At 40.9% G+C, this 15,150-nt stretch overlaps 1 protein-coding gene across 2 annotated transcripts in view; it reads left to right on the forward strand.

Moving 5' to 3' along the window:
• The window catches only part of TSHZ3 (teashirt zinc finger homeobox 3), a 110,878-nt gene that overhangs the window by 689 nt on the left and 95,039 nt on the right, over window positions 1–15,150 (forward strand). The gene's annotated exons all lie outside the window — the stretch shown is intronic.

The raw sequence follows: 15,150 nt of genomic DNA on the forward strand, positions 1-15,150 counted from the left end.
AATTTATAAGACTAAGCTGCACAGGAAACCAGAGCAAAGGGGAAAAAGGGGAAAAAACGGTTCTGGATATTGTTAGATGGTTGTCAAGAATCTTTTTTTACATTCCTTTTTACACTTGCCAGAGTTTGTTTTTTAGGATATCCATATACTTTTCCCTTTTAACTTTTTTTTTTTTTTAAAGAAACTGGTCCACTTTATTTACCATCAGCAGTGCTAGCTCTTGTTAAATTTGCAAACCGGATATTTTTGTGTGTGGAAAGGCCAGGTTTGCAAAACAAACACTTCTTCCTCCCTCCATGCCTTCCTTTTAAAAACAAAACACCAAACCCCTTACCTTTTATTTTTGCAGCCCTTTTTAAGGCAAGGGGTGGGTGGAGATCTGGGTCTGGAGCAGAGTTTCCTTGGCCTGTTGCCATCCTTGATTTGATGGCTGATTGATTGCCTGTCATCCAGTTGCCTTTGATCTATTCATTCCCAATAAACCTCAATAAATCACTTGCCATGGTAACGCCAGACTCTGTATGACATCACGCACGTGGCCTGTCAGCTCTGCCAGTGCAACTTTCAGGGTTTCTGGTTTGCTTTAGTTGGGGTGGCATGGACGGAGAGAGTTGATTAGGGCAGATCTTCTTGCACTGGAAGATCCCCTCCTTGCAGAGTACTGAAGGGGAGAGGATCAGTATTCTGTGGATATTTAAGTGTGGAAGATGAAGTTCTTGTAATCTTTAGGAAGCAGACATATGCAAGGTATGCTGGAGTGCCTTTTGATTTTGAAGTGGTTGTCGTCCTATGTTTAATCAGGGAGTTTATCATTTCTTGTGGCAATGAGAAGGAAGGTATACTTCTCAACAGCATCTTCTCAGAAATGGCTTGGTCTACAAGATAACCAGGCAGGCAGGCAGGCTGGCTGGCTCTCATGGGCGACACGTTTGATTTTTCTCGAAATGAATCATCATGCATGGCATACATGCATCTTAACTTCATTCCTACATATCCATTTTCCCCAAAGCATGCCTCACCGATCACCTTCCTTTCTTGAAGTTGTGATAGGAAGAAACTCTTTTGTTTCCTCCTTGCAACACTTTAGCACTTTGCTCAGGAGCTGAGAAGTTAAGGAAAAGTTTCTGTTTGTAACAAACACGATGACGTAGGCACCTATCCCGTCTTTTGCCTTTCAGATGAATGCGAAGAAATGCTTGAAAGGTGAATTCAGAAGTTTCCCTTAACAATGATTAATTTCACTGGAAAGGAAATATCTTCCAGGAGGTTCAGGCCTGTTCCTCAGGGCTAAACCAAGTTTTGAACTTGCAGTGTTCAGGAAAGGAAAGTCTCCAGACCTCTGCTGGAATTGGGGTTGGGCTGTGCGTTCTGCTGAACCTTTATATTTTGAGGCATGCTTTCTTCTTTATATATATGCAGTTCTCACAAACAACTTACGATGTGTGCTGCACTGAGCAAAAGTGAAATCTCTCCTAGCTAACATCAGTGCAGATTTTGAATAAAGCTGAGCACCTTTGGCTGAAGCATTTAAATCACTTTTAAAAAATAAAATAAAAAGGAAAACTAATATAGCAGCATTTTTTTTAATGAAAAGAAAGAAAAGAGCTTTCCAATGTAAAGTATCAGGTTATTTAAGAAATATTCATTAACAAAAAAAAGGGAGTTCGGGACTAATAGGAGATGGAAGAATGGATTTGCTCTATCAAAATGACCCGTCAAAACGACTTTGTTTCATATTTGATTTAATTGTCTCTCTCCTGACAGGCACATTTATCAATAGCTTAATGGTCAATCAGAAGTTGGCAGAGTGAATGCTTTCATTCTTTCTCATACACTTGCCTTGCCTTTACTTTATCAAAATGCCTTTGGCTAATGGATATAGGGAGTGGGGGCAGAGAATGAATGAGATCTGCTTATTTAAGGCAAGTGGAACAAAACTATGCTGTTGGTATAGGAAAAAATAGCCGAGGAGCTTATTATTATTATTATTATTTTTAAAAAACCATTTGATGCAGCAGAAAGTTTTTTTAAAAAATGTTTTCTTTTCTTCTTTATTTAACAGCTGCAACTTGTAAGGTCCGTGACTGCTTTTGTGGTATACTCAGAGCGATGACAAATTTATTGCTTTGTACTGATAGAGCAAAGAGGAGAAAAAACAGGGGGGGGGGGGTAGAGGGAGAGTATGTGTGTTGGAGAGAGGAGACATACACATTACATATCCCTTGATTCGTCACTCAGGAAATCCAGTCTCCAGCAACCTTGAGAATACTCTAGGAAAAAAAAAATCCCCCTCCAAACTGAAAGGTCCGCTCAGCCATAAAAAAAGAAAAGTTGTTTTGCCAGCTTCATTAGTGTTCACCTAATTAGCTGTAAACCTGATGGATTCCTGACAGCTTTAATGATTGGAGATGACAAGCTCCACGCAGTGTCATCCAGCGGAATTAGGTTTGGAGCTAGTTTGATGTAATCAAGTTGATATTACACAGTCCTGGTTGCCTTTAGTTGTGCATTAACTCAATTTTCTGCTGCAGGTGACAAATGGGCTTTGGTACCTGGATAATCATGTCATAGGAATTAGGGCCCTCGTAATGGTCTGGAGTTGAATAACAACAACAAAGGACTCTCAGCAGCGTAGAGAAAGCTTGCAGCAGGTATTGCAGACAGGTGCGCAAATCCTTCATGTCTAGCCCAAGTGTGAACACCACAAGGGAGAAGACTAAAGCTGTCTTGAAGAATCAGAGAAATCTGTAAAAATGATGGTGTCTGTTTGTTTACTTTAGGACTTGGGTTGAGTAGGGTGGATGAGAGGAGAGGGGATGGAGGTGCTGAACGGGGTTTCTAAGAGGTACCAAAAGGTTTTATTTGGATAGCATTCTCCCCCCCACCAAGTTTTCATCATTTAAGTTGGAAAATGGTGTGTGCTGAGAAAGGGAACAGCATTTATTGCTGATTAGGAAAGTGTGGAGATTCTGCATTTAACAGAGGCCATTCTAGTTCATGCAAGCCATAATTATCTCACTTGGAATTACAAGCTTCCACATATTGCTTTTAAAAAAATAAAATCTCCCTCATTCAACGATTGAGAAAAGATTATTGCTGTTTCCTTTTCAGGTGGGGTTGGACATGATGGCTGGGAATTGTAAAGGTCCCCTAGAACTGCTTTCAGACTGCCATTATAATACACATTGAACTCAGTGGGGCTTGTTTCTGAGTAGGCATGTATAGGGCTGTGTGGCTAAAGATGCAGCTCACCTTGGTGTTGTTGTTATGGTGGAATTAGAGATTTCTCGCTTTGCACCCTGAGGATGTTGCCACCCCACCTTCAAACAATAAGGCAGAGCAAATCTGATCTGAGGCCTGGAAAAATTACAGCAAAGGCTTCAGGTGTGATCCAGAATACTTAACACCAATGGGAATTATGTCATGGATTTCAGTGCTATGTGGATTCCACCATCAGCTCTGCAAAATATGCTTTATTTCCCACAACTGTACATGTAGTTCTATTAAAATCCTTAAATTGACTTCTGCTCCTGAAAAGGACTTAAGTCAGCAGGAAAACGTACAAATAGAAATAGATGGATTTTATTTTACTTCCCTCCCATGGAAACCTCTTTGGTTATCAGAGATCACAGTGAAATTTGCAAGTTCTTATAGCCTTGGTGGCGGTAGGAGATAATCTGCCATACAGGCTGAATTATAATGCTTAGGTCTTCAGGTGAAATCCAGAATTTGGGAATATGAGTTCAGGAAGTTGAGTGTAACCCCTAAAAAAAGTTTGTACACCACAAGTAGTGTGTGTGTGTGTGTGTGTGTGTGTGTGTGTGTGTGTGTGTGTAGAACTGCATGCTGTGATAAAGTAAACTCTCTTCCTGAGTCCCTCCAGCCTCAGCCTCTGGGACTTTCCTTTGCTTACAAACCTGCCACATATTTCTCTGTGGGGCACAGAGTCTTCTTAGCTGACAAAATGATTAGTTATGGTTAAGGTTGTCCTTTGCAGCCCCTTACCCCTCAAAATAAAATTTAAAAGTGTGGAAAACAATGAGGAAAAGGAGGTAAGGGAGAGAGTGGAGCGTAAACCTTTGAAAAAGGAAGGAAGTCCTGATTCCATTGAATGGCTTGTTGGGAAAGGGAATTTTCTAGAATCAGCTGCCACTGCTCCCATTAGCTTGACAGCTGTCAATTAGCCCTTCAGTAGTCTCCTGGGCCACAGTTTATTGCGTGCAGTTGATGTTGTCATTTTGTTCTCCGTTTTGCCTTGAGCACTATGATGAGCTGGAGTGAAATAGTCAATAACTGATGTATCAGCAGTTATTTCTTAAATTGGCTCACAAGTCTGCATTTCCCCCCTTTTTTATAGTAAAGATTGTTTTGTAAAGTGATTAGAATGAATTGTGACTGCTACAGGGTTATGGGAAATGTGGTCTAGCTTGGGGGGGTGTTAGAAGGATTATTTTTGGTGCCTTTTTTTTTTTTTTTTTGGTCTAGGCTGTTTTCAGGATCAGTGTGAATGTGAATGCATTAAAGGAAAGAGAGGGGAAGAGAGCGCACGACCGAGAGCATCTTCAGAGGAAAGTGCAAAGGAAATTGTGAAGGGTACAAGCTGCACACTTAGATGCATGCATATGGAACAGTGAAAGTGCGAATAAAAATAAATTTATTTGCCATTGAGAGAGGGGGTGGGGGTGGGAGAGAGGGAGAGAGTCTGCCCTGTAGCTTTTTACATAAACCTTGCAAGCATCGCCTCAAAACTGTGCAGCAATCCATATTTTAACCCGTTGTTTTGGCCAGTTTGAAGACAATCCTAGCTACAGCGATTCCATTTGCAAATTCTTAATATTAGACCCACTGTCTTTCAAAACAAAAAATAAAATAACAACCAAACCAAAATGCCTCAGTGTTATTCAGGAAAGTAGGTGTGTGTTTGCGCTCTAACAGTGGGCTATAAAGCAACAGACTTAAACCTTACATTATTTACAAAACCATTTAGTATCATGTTCAAGACCACCCACTTCCAGGTATTCAAGGCTTTGAATTCTTTCCATTATTCTGTTGCACCCCAAATTGGGGTTTTCTGTGTTGAAGGATTAGAGTTTTCCTTTTTTTAAAAAGAGAGAAAGAAAGAAAAACCCTGAAAGGTGAATACAATATATTGTATTTAATAACAATGATATGGACTGGTACATCCAGACAGATAATATGCAGTTGTAATTAGACTGAATAGACAGGCATTCATTTTTAAATTTTTTGACACATGCATAAAATAGTCATATAATAAGATAAGATGACAATTTTATGTTAGGTTGATAAAGTGTCCCGATACATGCATTTAAATGTCTGTAAGCCCTTTTTTATCCAGACAGATTAATTCTAGTTTTTCAGCATTTGCAGAGTCATTAAATTAATTTCCAGAATCCCACTAAACAAGTGAATTTTTGTGTGTTTCACTTACATACAGGGGTGGAGACTGGAATCATTGTGGTTAGGCTTTTTTGTTTGAGTATTTCTGCATTGAAAACAAAGTAAAGAAAGAAAGATAGAAAGAAAGAAAGAAAGAAAGAAAGAAAGAAAGAAAGAAAGAAAGAAGAGATATTCTCCACAAAGAGAAGACTTAACCCCCCCATATAAGATTATTTTGAAGGACAGCATAGAATTTATTGCCAGTAAAGTTGCTATCTAAAAAGGAAATGAATATTTATATATATGCAAGGATGTGTTTAGCTACCCATAATTTTGCCAACGAAAGATGCTTTAAGTTCATTGGAGATGGGAAGAATTCATCAGCCGTGTAGAGTCGTATGTCCTTAAAGGGGGGGGGGGGGGAGCAGAGACTTCATCAAAGGGATCCTGAACGCTCGCCAGCATTATACACCATCTCATTAGCTTCGTTACAAGGGGAGGGGTGGCTTTACCCAAATAATGAACTTGAAGAATAATTTATTATTTCATATTGCGAGGTTACATTCCAATTAATCAGAGTTCTCTTTCCTTCGCTTACAAGAAAGTCTTTAGAATACAGGTGAGTTCTCCACTGCAGCAGTTCTGGCAGATTCTACCATAGGGAGGAAACTCCTTTCCTCATTCCAGAATGCCACCAACACACTTCTTCATTTTAAACCAGCCAGTGAAAATACAACTGTACTTGACGGTTCTTGCAATAATACTAAGGTTGTGGTGCTTGTCATTAAAAAAGTTATTTGCTGTAAGGGCCTAATTTGTGTGTGTGTGTTTTGCTGATCCATGTTGGCCCTCAAATAAAAGCTTTTTTTTTTAAAACAAGCTTATAGCACAAATCAAGAGGTCAAAAGGGCAGCTGCATAATCCTGCTCCGAAGAGATGTAACATAATGTACGAAGTGATGGACCAAATTCTGGACCAGCACCACACATTTCTGGTGTTCGTTTTTCTTTCGATATTCCATTTCCATCATTAAGCTGGGCCCTCTCTCTCTCTCTCTCTCTCTCTCTCTCTCCCTCTCTCTCTCTCTCTCTCTGGGTCTTCTGTGTTCTTTGTAGGATGCATGAAACAGGCCATTTTTAATGAACAATTTAATGTAAATGGGTTCTGAATTTAAATTAATATTAATGAAGCTTTGAGTGAATTTATTTTGCATACACAAAGAGTTGTAACTCTTTCACCCAAACACTCTTGTCTGGATCTGCTAACACATTTGATGGGCAGGCTGGTTAGCTTTTAATTTTGTATGTGTTTGTGTATTATTGTGTGTGTTTTTTTAATCGATTATACCACTTTGGTCTTGCTCTTAGCACAGCATCAAGCAGAGCATTCTCTTGGTTTAAACACACACACATACACCTGTGCTCATCTTTGCAGTTTACATTTTTTTAGTAACTCTTGTCTTTCTCTTCCTCTTCCTACAATTTAGACTTTAGTCATGCATTGATGCCTTGGGAAATTGATTCGAACATTAGTTAGCAGAGTCGAGATGTTTTCTTCTTACCTCTAATGCATTATGTATCTCGGAATGATGGGATGTTCTATAATTAATTCTGTTAGATGTAATTGCTATAATCACTTTGATGCTACACATAATAAGAGTAATATGGTAAGCATATGAAAAAATATAAACACCTTATTGTGACGCTTTTGAGTCAAGGGCTTAACATACATACACAACTATACACAAACCAACCCCATCGGTCCTTATTTTGCTTTGCACTTTATTTTCCCTTTCTTAGGCAAAGGTGACCTTTTAATTTTACATTTCCTTCCCTCTGCCAAGGGAATTCTAGAAAACATGAAAAAGTTTTTCCGCGGTGGCCAGAGCTCACTTTTACGTGAATATTATCGCTCAGTTCAAAAGATCAGCCAACTCAACTGTTCCTTGGCAGCATATAAGACACAACAATATTAGCATATATCTCCTGAATGAAGAGGCAAAACGGTACATGCTGTTGTAACCCAGTTGTAAACGATGCGGAAATCGTATCACATGCGCCTTCTCTTGTAATGAGGAATTCTGGGAAACATGAGAGATGAGAACTGGATATATAACTAGAGAGAAAGAGAGAGAGGAAGAGAGAGAGAGAGAAAAATGATTGCATCATTTCCAAAAGGGGGGAAAAACAGAGACAGAATATGTTTCTCCATCCCTTATTTTTAACTTCCTTTCTCTCTCTCTCTCTTTAATGAATAGTGGTGAATTATGCCTTTGAAAAATAGTTGTACATAAGCAGGAAGTGGGAACAAAGATGGCTAATAGGGCAGGGTGTGCACAGAGATCCTAGTTTCTGAAAGAAAGATGTTTAATAAGACCATCTCTCTTAATGAGCTGCACACTATGCTTAATGCTGCAAAGGTCACTTGATTTTACGATCCGCCCTCAACTGCGACTTTGTAGGTTTCATCCTCAATTTATATTTTACTGCCTTGTGTTTTCTGAGAGGTTAAGTGTGCAAAGAGTGCCTCTGATAGGAGGTGCAGAGGAAATTAGACCCAAATTTGCGTCTGCGTGTATGGCAAGAGATTTTTTTTTTTTTTAAAAAAAGGGCTCTCCTTCCTTGCCTTTCCATTTTTCAATATTGCAAAACGAGTCCTTTTGTTGATGGAGGGAGGACAGAGCGGAGATTTTAACTTCTGTAAGCTGAACAAACAAAACCCAAACCACCCTCTTAGTGAATTGTTGTCAGTCGAGAACAGAACGGAACAGGGGAGCGTCTTCTCCTTTTTTTCTGAAGTATCTCTGGGACTGGGCTATACGCCTGCAAGCCCCTTTCCTGCTAGGTCAACCTCTGTTGCTGGAGGGCCAGATCTCAGCGGGGGTCTCCCGAACACGCCTGAGAGTGGCAGCCATCAGTCACCCATCTGTGACATGGAGTCTGTTTTTGATGGCAGGGATAATAAAAAGGCCCTGGGAACTGCAGAGGCCCTTGTAATCAGGGCCAGCACTGACATCCTTCTCAACTTTTGACAGCTTCTTCCTTTTCTCTTTTCACCGCCAAGACTGTCTCAACTGGATTTTTTTCTTCTCTCTCTCTCTCTCTCGTTTCATGTACTTGATCAGTCTCAGATGCTGGGATTTTTTTTATTTTTTATTTCCATGAGGGAGGGTTTGTGTGTTTCTTTTTGGGGTTGCAGGCTGGGCAGGTGTGAGGGGGAAGCCTGAATATATATATATATATATATATATATATATATATATATATATATATATGACTGTGGGCCTGTTGCTAATTAATGTTCCTCCATAAGATTCTGTCGGAGTTGAGTAATGTTTTTGATCTTTATGCCTGATAACTGCATACTTAATGAGATTTCAAAGCTGTGAGTGCAGCTCCCTACAATTATTGACAGATGCCTCTTCTTTGCCATTGGGTTCAGCTTCATAAATCCTCTTGCAGTAATGAGGTTCAGAAGTGCCACCCTGCCAGTGAGCTAATGAAAGGGGGGAGGGGAGGGGGGAGGGACGAAGGGGGAGGGATGGGGGGGGGGAGAAACTCTCGCGTCTGCCTGACACATTTTTTCCCCTTTAAAATTTACTATGCCGGTGTCAAGCTGTGGGACAATTACTTCAAACATGCTAATTTTTATCTTGCTTTTTTGTGTGTGTGCCAGGCAAAGCTCGTGGCCTCTGTTTCATCCCTCCCATTCTCTCTCTCTCTCGTGCCCTCTAATAATAAATGAAAATTGCATGTAATATTTTTTTTTAAATAAAAAAAAGCATGGATCTGAACTGTTGAGGGCTTTGATAGATATGTGTTCTCCTCTTTCACTTTCCCTCAGTTGTTGTTTTTGGGTCGGGTGGGGGGAAGCTTGCAGTCAATCAGAGCATTTTTTTTTTTTGCTTTTTAAAAAAGAGGGGAAAAAATCTGAAGGGCACAGGGAGGATGAAATAAAAATAAAACAAAGCAGGAGGGAGGGAAGGAAGGAGAGGAGGGGACGGGATGGGAGAGGGAACCCAACAAACTCCTTGGGCCTCCTGTCAGTTTTCCCCTAACCGAACAACTTGAAACATCGTAGATTTCATTTTAGAGTTCAGAAAACGAAATCCTGGTGGAGAATGGCTGTGCTGTGCCAAACAGTCGATTTCCTTTTCAGCAGAGCCATATATCACTGACCCACCCTTCCCTCGTGACAGAATGACAGGTGTCATTTATCAAATGGGGCCTGCCAAACAGCAGGGAAGGGGTGTGTGTGTGTTTTCATGTGGGGGGGGGGGAGGTTTGGAAACAGCACAAGAATGGTGTGCGTTTTTGGGTGTGTGTGTGTGTGATGCTGTCTGTTTCCCTTCACAGCAGCGCTGCTATTTTGGGGGAGATTGTTAAAACAGTTAAGCGGGTGTGTGCTTTGCAAGATCCAAACCAGCATCTGTATCTACCTGCTAAACCCTGTTGTTGAAGTACACTCCCCCCCCCCGCCTGCCCACCCCTTCGTCCCCATATGTGGATTTCCTTATATATGGGAGGAGGAGGGAGCTGGCTGACAGGTATCATTCAGAGGGCCCCAGCTTGCTGGCTGGGGGTTGTGTAAATGAATATAGGGGCTCTCAGTTTCACATGATTCAAACGTGCATTGTTGAAGATGGATGTTCCTTAAAAAAAGATTGATGATGGATATCGGGCTTGTGGCACCATTTATCATTTTGAATATTATTTAGACTTACCGTGTAAAGCTGTAACTTGAGAGTTGGATGAGCTGGGCAGGAGGGAGGCCTAGGATGTGCCTGTTTTTGATGGATGGCTTTGCGCTCTTTCTCTCTCCCCCCCCCCACCGCCCCATTGTTTCCTACCCGATACCAGCCGGTCATTATAGGAGTGTCTCACTATTGTATTTTAGGGGCCTGGGGGGTGGTATATGTATGTATATAAAAGGAAAATAGTGTTCAAGATGAAAGGGGTCAGATCATTTCAAAGGCAATGACAGTAACCCTGCGAGGGATAGATGGAGACTTTGCAGCAACATTTCCTAGGCAGTGGAATTCAGAGTCAGTTTAGGGGTTCTTATCTGGGCGAAACGTCTGAGGAATTTCAAGGCATGCCAAACGAGTTTGAATAAGGTGAATCGAAGGTTTTGTAGATCCCTAAACAGAAGAGAAAGCATGAGGTAGTAAGAGGTCAAGACCCAATATATTTTTTGCCTCTTAAGCTAGAGCACCCTGATCCCTGCCCCCAGACTCTGAGTCAAGGTGAAGCATACCTGAGATCAGTCAAATTATTTCTGGCATCTGAAAATCCTACAAGTGTCTCTCTCTCTCTACCTGGTAGTAAGAAAACCACAACAATAAATGAAATAGCTAAGAATTTCTTTCCCTTTTCATGACACCTAAAATCTGCTGCCTGAGGGGGCTGTCTCACTCTGCCTTATGGTTGAGCTGGCCCTTTTGAACAGAAAGGGAGAATTCTTTCAAAAACAACCTCTGTGTGGTCTGTAACTGAGTCCAAATGGACTGTCAAAGGGAAACCTCTCACGGACCTCAATGTGGAAAATGTTGCTTGATCATACTTAAGATGGTCCAATTTTCTTTCCTTGAGTTCTTGATTCTTTGTGATGCCTTCAAGTCATGTTATAAACCTGGCCTCAAACCACCTTTTGTCCATTGGGTTAGTGAATCATTGAAAAATTTGGGAAATTATTGATATGTACTTAAAATGGTAGTTTTGGAATTATGGACAGTAAACTCAATGCACATACACCTTTTAAAATTGGGAATGATTCAGTTACTACAGCCCAACTACTTGAAGGGTTAAGCACGCAGTTGGAAGCCATCAGAGAGAGTCTTCATTCACAAAGCATTTTGTTCCTGGCGTTTCCCTAAAGTTTTGTCTCTGTTTTACAGTTGAGCTTTCACACAGTGCAAAAAAAAAAAAAAAAAAAAAAAAAAAAAAAAATCCAGTTCTGAAAAACTAATGGAATATAGCACATGTTGAGGGCTCATTTTGTGGCCACTTGATTCCAGAAAAAAAAATCTGCTTGCAGTCTCTTTAAGCCGCAAAATTGCAGAAGTAAAGTGATGAGATTCGGAGCAGTGTACCTGCAACACAGTTCTTTCCTGACTGTTCTGTGTGTGAATCATGGGGAAACAGAAGCACACATGTGCAAAAAGGGTGGGGGAGTGGCAATGTGGTCCAATGATTGTCTGTGTGTCATATCGCGCTCATTGGTGTGTATGAAATTTCGCGTGACATGCCGGAATGTCGAAGAGAAGAAGAAGAAGAGTTTGGATTTGATATCCCGCTTTATCACTACCCGAAGGAGTCTCAAAGCGGCTCCTTTCCCTTCCTCCCCCACAACAAACACTCTGTGAGGTGAGTGGGGCTGAGAGACTTCAGAAAAGTGTGACTAGCCCAAGGTCACCCAGCAGCTGCATGTGGAGGAGCGGAGACGCGAACCCGGTTCACCAGATTACGAATCTACCACTCTTAACCACTACACCACACTGGCTCTCCCCAATCGTTCAAAAAGCTACAGTTCCATAATGCAGCAGGTACTTGCGCTGTGAGAACATAATTAGAAAACAGGACAAAAGTGCTAACATAATATTCCCCATGTCTGGATGCACCCTGACTCAGACCATTTGTTCCTCTAGCACATTATTTTTTTATTTCAGGCACATCCAGTTGGGTCTTAGATTGTGGGTTTTTTCTGCAACAAGTTCTGAACACAATAATAGCACATGAGTGGTGGATTTGTTCCGTTTTAGCCTGGAGAAGTGTTGCAGATAAATTCTGCCATTTTAATTACTGGGGGGGGGGGGGGCGTTTCAAGCTAGGGCAAAAAATAATCTGGGGCAGTTGTGGTATAAAAGTTATGGGATGTGTACTGATTGGAAGTGGAGCAGTGTGACTGCCGCAAAACTTTTTCAGGCGCAGAGCAGTGTGATTGCATGTGATGGCTCTGATAGCACCCAGAGCACAAATCACCATGGATGTGCAATAAAAAGGATGTCTGGAGAGAGCCCTCTGACTGGCAGCAGTTGCAGGGAAAGATCTTTTTGACGTTCTGCACACAAAGGGCATGCCCTACCAATGAGCTACTAAGTACCGACTCTTGGAAATTTTGGAGAAGTTAGCCTGTGAAAAATATATATGTGGTACAGTTTTTCACATGGTCTAGTCCTCCCAAACTCTAAATGTGGAGGTGGCACATTTGAACACACCATAATGTTGAAAATTGTCTCCTTAGCGTGGATCGATTCCCTCAATGTTTTGGCTTTCCATATGGAAATAACTTTTGACTGCCATCGGTATGCAGGCAAAAAAAGCAAGTTTTCTGCAATTGTATAGGAGAATTTCACTTCATGAGTGTGAATGGTTGTTTTGCAAATCCTGCAAGCACTCATTCTAAGATGAGTCAGAACCTCTAAACTTAGTCAAGTTTTAATTCTGCATATTGAGGATGGACATCTGGTATCATTGAGATCTTAAGTGAGAAAAATTATGTGGTTTCCTTTTGTGTTTGAATTGAATTTTGTGTCTGACTGAATTTAGGGTGTTGTTTTTTTCTCTACAGGTTGGACAAAAAAGTAAGTCAAGTTAAGGCTTGAGGCATTTTTAGACTTCAGTGCATGCAGGCTTAAATCTTTGTAGGGCAAAAATATCATTGGATCACAGAGCTGGAAGGTTCTGATGAGCAAAAAATGCCAACCAGCTCATATCCTTTCTTAAGGCACAATTCTTTGAGCTACACAAGTATTCTGTGCAAATCTGTGCACATAATCGGCACCGCAGTGTACTACTGGCAGAGGCTAGGCAAACACACACATACACACATTGTGCTAATATTCCTACAGATCAAATAGCTCCAGGTGGCCGAGTCAAGAATGCAAGTCACACTATCAAACTGAGAATCCCTCCTTTTATTTCACAGAACATAAGTTTAGATGGGAACTTTTTCTGGTTTAGCCCTTTGGGTGATATCCAGTGATAGTCATACTCATACCCTTTGAAAATTCTACTCTGAGTATGACTAACATATCCTATGGTGCTGAATAAGAAACACACAAAAAAGAAAGTGCATTATTGCATGCGTGAATAAAGCATTTATAAAAGGTGTTGTGGGGAGTTACCGTATTGTGGGGTTTTTTGTTTTTATTTTGATTAAGTATTCTGTGTTTTTATATTGTGATTTTATCTTGTGAACCAGCCTGAGACCTGCAGGTATAGGGTGGCATACAAATTTGATAAATAATAATTATACACCACCTTGTGTCAGGAATTGAACTCAGGACATTGGGTGGCAGGCATAGGTAGGGTGTGGTGAATGAATGTGCCCATTTCCTGAGGAGGAAGAAGATGATTTTGGATTTGATATCCTGCTTTATCGCTACCCTAAGGAGTCTCAAAGTGGCTCACAATCTCCTTTCCCTTCCTCCCCCACAACAAACACTCTGTGGGGTGAGTGAGGCTGAGAGACTTTAGAGAAGTGTGACTGGCCCAAGGTCACCTAGCAGCTGCATGTGGAGGAGCGGGGATGCGAACCCGGTTCACCAGATTACCAGTCCACTGCTCTCAACCACTACACCACACAGATGTATGTATGCTCAGAGTTAAAACCAAGCCTATGAGCAAGGCAGGGTGTGAATACTTATTTGCCCCACAGAATGAGATATGGCAGGCAGGGTAGGGAGTCTTTTCCATGGTGGTCCCCTAATTTTAGAATGCCTTCCTTAGAGAGGCTCACCTCTCAAGAAGGTCTGAAGCTTCTTGCTGCCTGGCAAAGACCTTTTTATTTCCACAGATGCTACAAGATCATTTTAAGATACTCAACGTGTTACGGTCTGCTGTGGTGGTGTATGCTTCTGCGGCTGTTGGTTTTATTTAGTTAGTTTTGCACTGTGGCTGCTTTGCTTTATTTAATTTCTTGTCCACTTTTAGAGTGTTTAAACTTTTATTACAAGTTGTGAATTGGGCCATATGCAAATGGCACAAAGAAAATAAATATAAAAAATGTATATAACATTGCACAGGCACCTGTCCGTCTAACCTTGATGCTTATGAAGGCTATTGTCTCACCGAGAGGGGTATAAAAGTTAAGGTACTTCCACGGTAGAGAGGAAGTTAAAATTAGTTTCTTGTGTAATTTAATGTTTAGTAGAGAAGTCTGGAAATAGGACATTTTTACCTATTCAGCTATGTACAGAGCAAATGTAAGATAGAATAAAAAGCTGTGTTTGCGAATGCTATTGGTCAGGCCTTACTCATTCATGAGAGTATTAGTGTTTTTAAGGTACTGTTGTAAGAGCTATATGACTGAAATTTGGCAAAGGGTGTGCTTGTGTTTCAATATTTGCCCATGTGTCATTATTAGTACATTTAAAAAAGTTCCTATCTGTTTCTGAGTTGCTCTGTGCTCTTCCTACTTTGATTTTTAATTTGGCTCCTGAGCCCCTGTGTGCTAGAAGCTCTGTGTTCCCTATAATGGGGAATCTAAATGTGGCTATAACTTTTTCGCTTTTTGGCCAAAGTGGATAAAATTTGTAAGCACGGGAGCTCCTCTAGAGTCGATTAAGGAGACAAATAGCTCCAGGGTTTGGTTTCTTTTGCGAGGGAAATAATAATAATAAAAGATTCACTTTCCTTCATAATTTCTTATGGGGAGTAACAGGGAATTGTCCCTTGCTCTTTCTTATAATAAAATAATTAAGTGTTGGCGTAGTGGTGTGTATTCTTGCGTGCACATCTTTCTAGTGCTCTG

Source organism: Podarcis muralis, chromosome 7 (genome assembly GCF_964188315.1).
Source record: "Podarcis muralis chromosome 7, rPodMur119.hap1.1, whole genome shotgun sequence".
NCBI lineage: Eukaryota > Metazoa > Chordata > Lepidosauria > Squamata > Lacertidae > Podarcis > Podarcis muralis.